Genomic DNA, 14,582 nt, shown 5'->3' with positions numbered 1-14,582 from the left:
AAATTAAACATGAACTCTCAATAATAATAATAATTGTTGTTGTGAATGTAATCATAGCCAGTGAAAGTATTTGTTTCTTTTCAGCAAATCACTTGAAGACTGGCGAAAGCAAGGAAATCATAAACGAGCGAAGTAATGAGTTGGTTGTGAAGGAAAAAAAAGTTGATCTCATTTAGTCCAAAAGTGCTCAGTTTTTCCATTTGTGTAAAAATAGGATACATGAAAGAACAGTTACGTCCACGTAACTGGTGGACGTAATACATGTGATGTTTGCGGGAAAGGCTATCAAAATTTTTTGAACTTAAAACGATACCAGAAATCTCACGAGGATGGTTACGGGAGAAACAGACCTCTCTGTCATGAATGTGGTGAATTTGCGTGTTACATGTGTGGAGAAATTTTCATTGCCAAAAGAACATTGATCACTCATCTAAAGAGTCATTTAATTATAAAACTATACAAATGCCCGTCTTGTGAAAAAACATTTCTCAACTTATCTGGTCTTATTAAGCATAAGAATGTTCATAGTGGTGCTCGGCCGTATGGCTGTACGTACTGTGAAAAAAAATTTCGACACCGAAATACTTTGGAAAATCATATTCGGGTGCACACAGGAGAAAAGCCTCATGTTTGTAAATGGTGTGGTCGTGCATTCACTCAGCTTACGTCGTTGATTGTTCATACTAAAAGGTATCATGAGCATAGGGATCTCTGTCAAGTAAAAATTGAGACAGACGACCTCTTTGTCATGAATGTGGGAAAACATTTTACTCTAATCAAATGCTTGAGATTGTTTGAGATGCACAAAAACAGTGAATTTCATATCATTCTATACGAGAAAGCTCTTCCTTTCAAGTGTAAATTTTGCGAGGCAACTTTTGAAAGCAAAGACGATTTGAAATTTCATGAAAGTCACGCAGATGAGAAAAAATTTGCGTGTTACATGTGTGGAGAAATTTTCATTGCCAAAAGAACATTGATCACTCATCTAAAGAGTCATTTAAATATAAAACTGTACAAATGCCCGTCTTGTGAAAAAACATTTCTCAACTTATCTGGTCTTATTAAGCATAAGAATGTTCATAGTGGTGCTCGGTCGTATGGCTGTACGTACTGTGAAAAAAAATTTCGACACCGAAATACTTTGGAAAATCATATTCGGGTGCACACAGGAGAAAAGCCTCATGTTTGTAAATGGTGTGGTCGTGCATTCACTCAGCTTACGTCGTTGATCATACTAAAAGGTATCATGAGTATAGGGATCTCTGTCAAGTAAAAATTGAGACAGACGACCTCTTTGTCATGAATGTGGGAAAACATTTTACTCTAATCAAATGCTTGAGATTGTTTGAGATGCACAAAAACAGTGAATTTCATATCATTCTATACGAGAAAGCTCTTCCTTTCAAGTGTAAATCTTGCGAGGCAACTTTTGAAAGCAAAGACGATTTGAAATTTCATGAAAGTCACGCAGATGAGAAAAAATTTGCGTGTTACATGTGTGGAGAAATTTTCATTGCCAAAAGAACATTGATCACTCATCTAAAGAGTCATTTAATTATAAAACTATACAAATGCCCGTCTTGTGAAAAAACATTTCTCAACTTATCTGGTCTTATTAAGCATAAGAATGTTCATAGTGGTGCTCGGCCGTATGGCTGTACGTACTGTGAAAAAAAATTTCGACAACGAAATACTTTGGAAAATCATATTCGGGTGCACACAGGAGAAAAGCCTCATGTTTGTAAATGGTGTGGTCGTGCATTCACTCAGCTTACGTCGTTGATTGTTCATACTAAAAGGTATCAGGAGCATAGGGATCTCTGTCAAGTAAAAATTGAGACAGACGACCTCTTTGTCATGAATGTGGGAAAACATTTTACTCTAATCAAATGCTTGAGATTGTTTGAGATGCACAAAAACAGTGAATTTCATATCATTCTATACGAGAAAGCTCTTCCTTTCAAGTGTAAATTTTGCGAGGCAACTTTTGAAAGCAAAGACGATTTGAAATTTCATGAAAGTCACGCAGATGAGAAAAAATTTGCGTGTTACATGTGTGGAGAAATTTTCATTGCCAAAAGAACATTGATCACTCATCTAAAGAGTCATTTAAATATAAAACTGTACAAATGCCCGTCTTGTGAAAAAACATTTCTCAACTTATCTGGTCTTATTAAGCATAAGAATGTTCATAGTGGTGCTCGGTCGTATGGCTGTACGTACTGTGAAAAAAAATTTCGACAACGAAATACTTTGGAAAATCATATTCGGGTGCACACAGGAGAAAAGCCTCATGTTTGTAAATGGTGTGGTCGTGCATTCACTCAGCTTACGTCGTTGATTGTTCATACTAAAAGGTATCATGAGCATAGGGATCTCTGTCAAGTAAAAATTGATACAGACGACCTCTTTGTCATGAATGTGGGAAAACATTTTACTCTAATCAAATGCTTGAGATTGTTTGAGATGCACAAAAACAGTGAATTTCATATCATTCTATACGAGAAAGCTCTTCCTTTCAAGTGTAAATTTTGCGAGGCAACTTTTGAAAGCAAAGACGATTTGAAATGTCATGAAAGTCACGCAGATGAGAAAAAATTTGCGTGTTACATGTGTGGAGAAATATTCATTGCCAAAAGAACATTGATCACTCATCTAAAGAGTCATTTAAATATAAAACTGTACAAATGCCCGTCTTGTGAAAAAACATTTCTCAACTTATCTGGTCTTATTAAGCATAAGAATGTTCATAGTGGTGCTCGGCCGTATGGCTGTTCGTACTGTGAAAAAAAATTTCAAAAACGAAATACTTTGGAAAATCATATTCGGGTGCACACAGGAGAAAAGCCTCATGTTTGTAAATGGTGTGGTCGTGCATTCACTCAGCTTACGTCGTTGATTGTTCATACTAAAAGGTATCATGAGCATAGGGATCTCTGTCAAGTAAAAATTGAGACAGACGACCTCTTTGTCATGAATGTGGGAAAACATTTTACTCTAATCAAATGCTTGAGATTGTTTGAGATGCACTAAAACAGTGAATTTCATATCATTCTATACGAGAAAGCTCTTCCTTTCAAGTGTAAATTTTGCGAGGCAACTTTTGAAAGCAAAGACGATTTGAAATTTCATGAAAGTCACGCAGATGAGAAAAAATTTGCGTGTTACATGTGTGGAGAAATTTTCATTGCCAAAAGAACATTGATCACTCATCTAAAGAGTCATTTAAATATAAAACTATACAAATGCCCGTCTTGTGAAAAAACATTTCTCAACTTATCTGGTCTTATTAAGCATAAGAATGTTCATAGTGGTGCTCGGTCGTATGGCTGTACGTACTGTGAAAAAAAATTTCGAAAACGAAATACTTTGGAAAATCATATTCGGGTGCACACAGGAGAAAAGCCTCATGTTTGTAAATGGTGTGGTCGTGCATTCACTCAGCTTACGTCGTTGATTGTTCATACTAAAAGGTATCAGGAGCATAGGGATCTCTGTCAAGTAAAAATTGAGACAGACGACCTCTTTGTCATGAATGTGGGAAAACATTTTACTCTAATCAAATGCTTGAGATTGTTTGAGATGCACAAAAACAGTGAATTTCATATCATTCTATACGAGAAAGCTCTTCCTTTCAAGTGTAAATTTTGCGAGGCAGCTTTTGAAAGTAAAGACGATTTGAAATTTCATGAAAGTCACGCAGATGAGAAAAAATTTGCGTGTTACATGTGTGGAGAAATTTTCATTGCCAAAAGAACATTGATCACTCATCTAAAGAGTCATTTAAATATAAAACTGTACAAATGCCCGTCTTGTGAAAAAACATTTCTCAACTTATCTGGTCTTATTAAGCATAAGAATGTTCATAGTGGTGCTCGGCCGTATGGCTGTATGTACTGTGAAAAAAAATTTCGACACCGAAATACTTTGGAAAATCATATTCGGGTGCACACAGGAGAAAAGCCTCATGTTTGTAAATGGTGTGGTCGTGCATTCACTCAGCTTATGTCGTTGATTGTTCATACTAAAAGGTATCATGAGTATAGGGATCTCTGTCAAGTAAAAATTGATACAGACGACCTCTTTGTCATGAATGTGGGAAAACATTTTACTCTAATCAAATGCTTGAGATTGTTTGAGATGCACAAAAACAGTGAATTTCATATCATTCTATACGAGAAAGCTCTTCCTTTCAAGTGTAAATTTTGCGAGGCAACTTTTGAAAGCAAAGACGATTTGAAATGTCATGAAAGTCACGCAGATGAGAAAAAATTTGCGTGTTACATGTGTGGAGAAATATTCATTGCCAAAAGAACATTGATCACTCATCTAAAGAGTCATTTAAATATAAAACTGTACAAATGCCCGTCTTGTGAAAAAACATTTCTCAACTTATCTGGTCTTATTAAGCATAAGAATGTTCATAGTGGTGCTCGGCCGTATGGCTGTTCGTACTGTGAAAAAAAATTTCAAAAACGAAATACTTTGGAAAATCATATTCGGGTGCACACAGGAGAAAAGCCTCATGTTTGTAAATGGTGTGGTCGTGCATTCACTCAGCTTACGTCGTTGATTGTTCATACTAAAAGGTATCATGAGCATAGGGATCTCTGTCAAGTAAAAATTGAGACAGACGACCTCTTTGTCATGAATGTGGGAAAACATTTTACTCTAATCAAATGCTTGAGATTGTTTGAGATGCACTAAAACAGTGAATTTCATATCATTCTATACGAGAAAGCTCTTCCTTTCAAGTGTAAATTTTGCGAGGCAACTTTTGAAAGCAAAGACGATTTGAAATTTCATGAAAGTCACGCAGATGAGAAAAAATTTGCGTGTTACATGTGTGGAGAAATTTTCATTGCCAAAAGAACATTGATCACTCATCTAAAGAGTCATTTAAATATAAAACTGTACAAATGCCCGTCTTGTGAAAAAACATTTCTCAACTTATCTGGTCTTATTAAGCTTAAGAATGTTCATAGTGGTGCTCGGTCGTATGGCTGTACGTACTGTGAAAAAAAATTTCAAAAACGAAATACTTTGGAAAATCATATTCGGGTGCACACAGGAGAAAAGCCTCATGTTTGTAAATGGTGTGGTCGTGCATTCACTCAGCTTACGTCGTTGATTGTTCATACTAAAAGGTATCAGGAGCATAGGGATCTCTGTCAAGTAAAAATTGAGACAGACGACCTCTTTGTCATGAATGTGGGAAAACATTTTACTCTAATCAAATGCTTGAGATTGTTTGAGATGCACAAAAACAGTGAATTTCATATCATTCTATACGAGAAAGCTCTTCCTTTCAAGTGTAAATTTTGCGAGGCAACTTTTGAAAGCAAAGACGATTTGAAATGTCATGAAAGTCACGCAGATGAAAAATTTGCGTGTTACATGTGTGGAGAAATTTTCATTGCCAAAAGAACATTGATCACTCATCTAAAGAGTCATTTAAATATAAAACTGTACAAATGCCCGTCTTGTGAAAAAACATTTCTCAACTTATCTGGTCTTATTAAGCATAAGAATGTTCATAGTGGTGCTCGGCCGTATGGCTGTACGTACTGTGAAAAAAAAATTTCGACAACGAAATACTTTGGAAAATCATATTCGGGTGCACACAGGAGAAAAGCCTCATGTTTGTAAATGGTGTGGTCGTGCATTCACTCAGCTTACGTCGTTGATTGTTCATACAAAAAGGTATCATGAGCATAGGGATCTCTGTCAAGTGAAAATTGAGACAGACGACTAGAACAAAGTACGTGTGTGGGATCCAGTTTCTACCTCTGCCAGTACAATTAATCACAAATTTCTTCCATCACTGGTAGATCATTTGCTACATGTTTTCGGTTTCTATGTACCATAATCCTTGCGAAACTTCGTCTTAATTTAGCAACTATACCTACCTATACCTGTTTTCCTACCTTTGTTGTTTTTCTTTAAATCATGCTTCTAACACGTCACTCAGAGTACAGTTTTTTTCTCCAACCATGTCCTAACTTCTTTTTAGCTATTTCATATTATATTATTTTACTTCTATTATCCTAAATGTCCTTTATTGTTGTATCCGTCCAGTCAGCTGTTTTATTTATTTTCCTCAACATATACATACAACTTTCCGAGAACTCAGATACAACATTTGTCGTGTTTTTGTATTGTCCACGGTTGTGCTCTGTACGCTGCAATACTCTATATCTGAGTCCCTTTTGTAATCATTCATTCAATGACTTACATAGCGTGTTTCTTATCATTATCACCCCATTTTATTTCTTCACTTTTCACTTTGTTTTCTATTTTTCGTTTACACTTCATATCTTTGTTCATAATACTACCTAGGTGTTGAAAATTATTCTACTTTCTTTAGTTAGACTTATTTGGAAATTATCACCACGCCCGTTTCCATGGTAACATTACATTAAAACATATGGGAATATAAACATATATGAGACTGTGAACAGAATTCGCCTATTTTCAATAATCATTGAAGTTTCTGAGTGAATAATTTTGAAAGCATTTATCACAATTAACAAAATCGAAAATTTAGAATATAACAATACTAAAATAGTATAAATTTATGTATGTTAAGAATTTTTCTAAATATATGTAATTCGATGGGTAACAAACTTGATCACTCGTATTACTGCGCCCATTTATAAGCTAATTTAATTAACGACATGACTAATTGACGTAAACGAAAATTTGGGAAAAAATTAAATATTATTAAGATACGAAATTTGCAACAAAATATGATAATATTATAGAAAAATTAACATTATAGGATTCCCACACTTTCCTTCGATTTTTTTTTTTTTTTTTTTTTTTTTTTTACCTACCCATCTTGAAATTTTCCAGTATCTAACGTGTTGGTTCCTTTTTTTAAAAAAATATATTTTTCAGTGGGTATTTTACTTAAGCGTGCACAAGATGGTCAGTGGGTCACTTGCTACAAATTTAGAAGTTTCCATATTCAAAGGTTATTAGGTAACTCAGGCAGCCCTTTTGTTTTGACATAGCAGTTATATCTTTAAATACTATTCATTAATTGTACTCTTTCTCAGCCTCTCTTGTTTTATATCCATGATACCTGTTCTTTGGTAAATTTGTCAAGAGGACTGCAACAACTTTGATCAAGCTGTGCTTCAACGGAACCCCCTTCATTAGAAGCTGAAATACAGGACGATAGCTAACAAATATGACTTGTGCATCAACGTCGGTGTATTTTTGAAGCTGGAGAGAGTCCCAATTTCATTCCCATACACCTAGTTTCTTGTATCAAAAACCTAGTCAGTTTATTAACATTGAAACAGAGACTGACAGTAGATATTTCTAAATGCTTAAAATTGTTTTGTGTTTAATTGTGACATGACTTTTAGCGTGCAGTGCTACTGTTTCGCGAGGAATCTTGATATTTTAGTTGAAATGTATGTTGTATAGTATTTTATTGTAGAACTATTGTGATATTGTAGAGTGAACCTTATGGCCGCCATTGATTCCATTGAAAACGCTTAAGTGGGTGGACAACTTACAAAAACAAGTGTATTTTGAAGAAGAAAGTAATTATTATCATGCAGTAACTAATAGCAGTATTTTTCGTGCCGTAACTAATTATTATCTATGGTGTCAACATATGGTTGTTACCCTAAACATATCTTTTCCTTATGTAAGGTTTCAGATAAAAATTTCAAAAACCCAATTTTAAAAAGTAAACCATAAAGTCGTAATATATAAAACAAAGCATAATTCTTTAAAAATGTCTGTTTCATTACTGTTTAATTTTAGCTTTTATTTCCAGCAACAATGAGAAATTAGACATTCAACAACAGATACTTTAAAAAGTAAACATTTTTTTTCGTACATTACATTATGTAGATTGAGTGTTTCGTGGTCAGTCACGCTTTAAATGAGAGCATTTCATCATCTGCTTCAGTTAAGAATATCTTTGGTACTTTCAATTGGATTTTGAATTCTAAAAGGTGTGTGTGACGGAAGAAAATCTTGAGACTACCCTAAAACTTACAAATAACCAACTTCTAGAGGATAGTGCAAATAAAGAAGCTGAGAGTGATGTATAGATTATTAGATTTTCATTGTTAAGAATTGTGTTGATATTATTGTAGTGTCAACTTGTATAGCCTTATAAAACATCTTACAAACTTGCTTTACTGTTACAGAAAATTCATTTTTTGATATTAATAAACAGTATGTGATTTGAAATTGTCGGTATGAAAAAATTGTTATGTATATAAAATATTAATAAATAGTCAGAAAATGATATATTCAGAATGGATGTTTGCTTTCTATTATTAATGTTAAAAACAAAATAATTCGCAAAAAGATAAAGCATAAATTGGATTGCTCTACTTGTGACCTACATAACGCAATGGTACATTGTTCTTTTATCCCTTCTGGGTGTGGTGATAGATGCAGGTAAGTTACTATGTTCCAACATTATTAGTAATATCCATGCTGTTCTCTGTTCTACATAAGTTTAGGATTTACAAACATGCTAATTCACCCTGCTAATAAGAGTTGAATCACGGCGAGTTAGTTAACGTTGCCAACCCGTTAATATCTTCACGGTAACAGTAGCTGTCCATATCTTTGATTTCACCTAACAGCGACATATATTCTACTTATAGGATCGAATTCCAAAGGTGGCCATCTCAATAGTCTTCCTGTAATGCTGTTAAGTATGTACACTCATGTCCAAAATTATTGTCGCATGACTATAAATATGTTGTTCTAGTAATATAATTTGATAACGAATTCGCCCGGTTTTTTTATGTTAGTATGTGTATAATCGGTAAAGACAAGTATGTGGTAAATTCCATGTCAAAAGAGCAGTAAAAAAGAACAATAAAACGAAAATAAAATTTTCTTGTCCATTTAGTTACATTTTATTTTACTCATTATGATTTTCGTATTTATAATTCTTTTCCTATGAAATTTACCACAAATATACATTTCCTGATTATACACATATCAGTATTAAAAGTACTCCTCAAAATTATCAAATTATATTCTTACAAGAAGACAGTTATAGATATGCGACAATAATTTTGGACATGAGTGTACATTAGTGAAGTAAACCATCAAAATGCCATAATTTATTTTCTTATCATTTTTACTGGGATAAAAACTAAAGCAGACAATGTGAGAAAATGTAAATTTTCTAAAGATGTTTGAATGAAACTGTGAAGCACTATTCCGAATTTTATATATGTGCTAAGTATGTTCAGAGATCCCGTGTACGAGGCACATGTCAAAAAAGAACCGATGATTTTTACACGGGGTTGGCAACACTGATTGAAATTGAGCATGCCCTGGTAATTCTGTGCTTGCAACAGAGATAGAATCGTTCGAGTGGAATTGGGTACGTTCGAGTAGCAGTAAGGCGAAATGACTCCCGTAATACAAAATTCCGCCAAAGGGGTGAAGTGACATCTGTCATACAGTTGCTAAACGCTAAAGAACATAATGTAGTTGACATCCATCGGGAATTGTGTGTCATTTACGGACCGACAGTAATGGGTGGAGGAAAGGTTAGGCAATGGTGCAGAGAGTTTCGGGAAGGCCGTTCAAATGTTCATGACGATGAGCGTAGCAGAAGGCCTATTGTTCAAATCTGGTAGAATGTGTTAACGGGAAAGTGCGATCCAATCGCCGCCTCACAATAACTGAACTCGACAAAGAGTTCCCAGAAGTGTCTACAAAGTCAGTGCATCAAATTGTGATTCACAAGTGGGTTGTCACAAACTGTGTGTGATGTGGGTGCCCAAATACTGACACATATAACATTGATTACCAAAAATACATGGAGTTCAATTTGTGTAAGTATTATTGAAATAGTCTAAGTTTTAGCAAAATTGTGTATATTTTTGTTATGTCTCAAAAGTCCCCTGACAAATGTTAACTCTGTTATTATCAGAGTTATACAACAAAATGTAAGAAGAGAAACCGTCTCCAAATATGACGTTTTCAATTTAAAGTGAAGGAATTTTTTAAATCGGCTGTTTGAGCTGTACACTTTATATGCGCCCAATGTTAAATGAAAATGCATCGTTGCCACTTACCTGGACCCACAACATAAGTGAAAGAAGTAACTGTCTTACGCTAACTTATAAATGGCTAGTCCCCATTTCAAACATGCCCCCATTCACCATACTCTTGCAAAACGTATCCACCTTCGTCCCGCCCTGCCATCCCTCAGCCACTGTATTAATTTCATGAAGTTCATTTCTTGAAATTACTCCTCGGACTCCATTTATAACTATGAACACATTTACAACTATATACTACTAATGTACTAAACATACTAAATTTTGTAAGAGTATGGTGAATGGAGGCATGTTTGAAATGGGGGCTGGCCATTGACACGTTAGCGAAAAAGACAACTTCATTCACTTATGTTGTGGGTCCAGGTAAATGGCAACGTTGCATTTTCATTTAACATTGCATAAAGAGTGTACAGCCAAAACAACTCGTCCGATTCAAAAAAATCCTTCACTTTAGATTGAAAACATCATATTTGGAGACGGTTTCCTCTCTTACATTTTGTTGTAACTCTGATAATAACAGTTACCCTATGTCAGGAGACTTATGAGACACCCTGTATAGCTTTCTTCTTTCTCCCCTATAAACCGTAAAATCTTTCTTGCTTTTTCTGAAAAATCTGGTAGGCTAGTGAAGCCGAGGTACTGATCACATTATCACCGAAGTAAAAATGATCTGACCAGCCATAGACTTTCGTAGGCTGTAACATCAAGGAGTTTTTCTTTTTTGTTTGTTTGTTTAAAGCTAAGAGTTGTGTAACCTGATGGCTAGCGCTTGTGCTTTTAGTATACATAGTTCAATGTTCGAGATCTGATGTTTTTTTAACCTATTATGAGGTAAGTGGGAAAGCTAGTTGAGTTAAGAGATTTCAATATCCGCTCTTACAGAGCCAAAAATAATACCATTGAGAGCCAATAAATCAACTGTCATCCTCAGTTTCACGTGCATTGTCTGGCAAACCATAATCTTTGTGGGCTGTACGCTGTAGTACCGGGAAGGGAAATTTATTTTATTAATTGGAGTTCATCGTCCCTTTTGAGCATCGAAGCCATGAAACAGGATCTTCTGTTGAACCCGACTCCGAACCGTTACTCAATGTATTAACCGAAACTACTCCATCAAGAATCGAACTGGGGTCCTTACACATAGGAAGCACATGCATTAGAAACTTAGCCACGAAGAGGCATTATAGGTTTAGTTTATTTTCTAGTGTTATGAATGTTTATTAGTATTATCAATGCTACTAGTAAAACTTATTCATTTCTTTCCAGCCTGTTACCTTCTAGTAGTACTGAGTGTGATTTTGACGTCTCAGTACACTGAGAAATAATATCCCCTTCGTTGAGAAAGACACTTTTATATGTGTATGTAATGAAGATGATATCATTTCAGAACAAAGTTCTAATGATCTTATAACTCCTGTAAGCTCAACTACAAATTCGTCAGTAGAAGAGGTAATACTAGATATTGACAATAGTATTCATTGCAGTGATAACAGCTGTTCTGCACGAAAATCTTGTAACTCTGGCACATAGAGAAAAGTGGATTATTCGCTAAAGCATAAATCTAAGAGTAAGAATGCCAACTCTGGTAACAGTTATAAAATACCAGATGTACCTGTAAAGTCTTTTAGTCATTGTTTGTTGTATCCTAATGGAAGAATTTCCGTTATGAACAAGGATACAGAGATGAAAGAGGCATATAACAGATCTTCCAAACCGAACAAACCATCTGATAATAATAATGCTGCTCTATTGACGAATACGAAAATATCATCCCCAACGAAAAATAACAATACATGTGTTGAAAACTCAAATAAAAGTAATCTGGACTTGTCGTTAGAACAAAGAAATAAAACAAGCTTTGCTGAGGGAAGCTTATCGTCACAAAATAGGAAGCAAATTGTCATTAATAAGAAGGTTTTCTTTGAGACAGCGAATTCTTGTACGTCCAATGATAGTCCCACATCTAAAGATGATTCAAAAGGAAAAATTACGTTGCTTAAGTATTCTGATACATCGGGAGAAAATGAGATACCTGCTATTGGATCTAATGAGAATCGTAACGTTTGTAGTTTGTGCACCAAACCTTATAAACGCAGAAGTAATCTTCGAACGAACAGCAATGAGAAATACAAATGCAGCCAAAACATTGAAACATTAAATCCTGAAATGATTATTAGTGGGCATAAACAAATCAGATCAGAAGAAAAAGTCTTGTGTTGCACTTGCAAAACTGTTAAAGAAAAGGCCCAATCTCAAGCTAAAGAACTTCAGTTGGAACATTTTACGTGCAGCATGTGTGCATTCAAATGTAACAGTAGAGAACACATTATTATGCATATTAAAACTCATCGTTGTTAGTTTGTGAAGTTACCGTGTATCTTGAGAAACTTATTGTAATGTTGAATAATAAAAGATAAAATAAAAATTCAGAAATTAATTTTTATGAATGAGCGTCATTCAGAGAATTAAGATCTTCTACCGATTTTTTTTCTTAAAATAACAAATCTTCTACAGGATTTGTCTTCCTCTGAGAAACAAATCGTGCAGCAATTATAGGATTGATTTGTTTGATTTGATTTGAGTTTAACGTCTCTCTCAGCAGCAAGGCTACATGAGACGGGACCTACTGATTAACGTGGAATCCGAACCACATGAGCTCCCGCCGGGAATTGAACCAGGATCTCCCACGCCAAAGGCGCGTTAAGAAATAATAGGAGTTCCTAATGAAATAGCCCTCAGTTTTGCAATATCTAAACATCCAAATTGTTAAATATTCAGTGTTTAGCAGTTAGAAACACACATTAAAACTAAAAAGACCAGAAGGAGAAAGAAGGTACGTTTAGAATATTAGACTTTCTTAAGATACGAATCGTTAATTATAATAAAAATTAAACAAGCCTCTACTACTTTCACTAAATGTTCGTAAGTAATGGGTAGATGAAGATAGTAACACTACACATGTTAATTTGGCATCATAGGATTTCCTGGGATGCTTGATTCATTATTGTTCTATGTAATTCGTGCCTTAACAGATTATAGCATTCATTTCTCCTCTTTCTTCTGATTTATGCTTATTTATTTAAATCTCTTTGTTCGTGATGGAGTGTTTCGACAATTCTAATGTGTAGGTGTTGAAAAATAACAAGATATCGAGATACTATGGATGATTTCTGTCTATTTTGTGATACTAATTTAAATCTTTAAATATCAGTAGTTTATTTGCATAGAAATTATATCTGGCCAATAGAACGGTTGTAGTGTAGAAACAGGAATATCTCTAAAAGAATGAAGTGCATTGAATAAGATTCGTCACTAAATTGGAATCTTAGAATTTTCAAAAGAACGTTCAGGGTTGATATAATTTATTCATATATATATATATATATATATATATATATATATATATATATAATTTAAGGCAGTGTGTTTAGTCCTAACTTGTTTATTTAAATTGTTTAGTTTTGTTTGAAGATGTTTGTTCAATGTAACTTGTTAGCTGTAGAAGAAGAAGAAGGAAGGTGTAGGAGCTTGTTGAAACTGTGTATAGCAGCAGTGTGTGAGTGAGCGCGTAGCCTATAGCTGCATCATCATAGTGTTCAATGTGCATTTTATTTTAACTCGGGAATTGTAAGAAATAGTCATTATATTATTATACCGAACTATTACAGAACGAACCAGCGTTTGTGTTGTACAGTCCATCATAAAGATTTGGTCCTTCTACCCAGATGTTAATACGTGTTTATGTGTTTTATGTGACCTACGTGCTAAGACTTGTGTGTTAACAAGAAAGAAAAAAAAATGCGTGGGCGAGAATGGAAGCTTACAATTCCCGAAAGCGTGTTTTAAAAGGTAAGGTCACTCGTGCTGAAAACTGCATAAACAATATCACAGAACAGGAAGATATTAGTGTAGTTCAGGTCTACAAAAACAAAGTGAGTGAACAGTCACGTGAAACAAATGAGCTTTTGTTTCTAACCAGTAACTTGTGTGCCGAAGAAGAAATTTATTTGGTGCAAGAAGAAGAGTTTGCTGCTATTGAAGATAGACTTACATAGCTTAACGTGAAATTAGTGGAAGTGCAGGTAAATTATCTCACGCTTCTTCTAGTGATGTGAATAATCAAAAAACAACAGAAATTCGACTTTCAAAATTGCAGTTGCCATGCTTTAGCGGGAACTTAAATGATTGGCTTTCGTTTCGTGATTTGTTTATCGCAGCAGTGCGTAAGAATGAAAAATTGACGGGTGCACAAAAACTTCAGTACTTAAAAACTAGTCTGCAAGGTGAAGCAGCAACACTTATTCAATCTATACAAATAACTGACGATAACTATAAAGAAGCTTGGGACCTGTTAAATTTAAGGTATCAAAATAAACGAGAATTAGTCACGTCCATCTTGCGGCGCTTTGTGAGTCAAGGTCAAGTGCAGCAAGAATCAGCTGGCTCGTTACGTCGATTGTTGGATACAAGTGTTGAGTGTGTGCGATCGTTATCAGTGTTGGACATAAAAATAAACGA

General features: G+C 34.7%; 1 protein-coding gene across 3 annotated transcripts in view; it reads left to right on the top strand.

Annotated features, from left to right (window-relative positions):
• The window catches only part of LOC145663978 (AMP deaminase-like), a 134,398-nt gene extending 134,182 nt beyond the window's left edge, over positions 1 to 216 (top strand). For all 3 annotated transcript variants that reach the window (XM_081730235.1, XM_081730236.1, XM_081730237.1), the window contains one exon: positions 85 to 216. The gene's annotated coding sequence lies outside the window, so the exon portion shown is untranslated. The remainder of the gene's footprint in view (positions 1 to 84) is intronic.
• Positions 217 to 14,582: the final 14,366 nt, after the last annotated feature.

Source organism: Thermobia domestica, chromosome 11 (genome assembly GCF_964235325.1).
Source record: "Thermobia domestica chromosome 11, izTheDome1.hap1.1, whole genome shotgun sequence".
Taxonomy (NCBI): Eukaryota; Metazoa; Arthropoda; class Insecta; order Zygentoma; family Lepismatidae; genus Thermobia; species Thermobia domestica.
The sequence above is the reverse complement of the archived record's forward strand: the minus strand, read 5'-3'. Positions and strand labels throughout refer to the sequence as shown.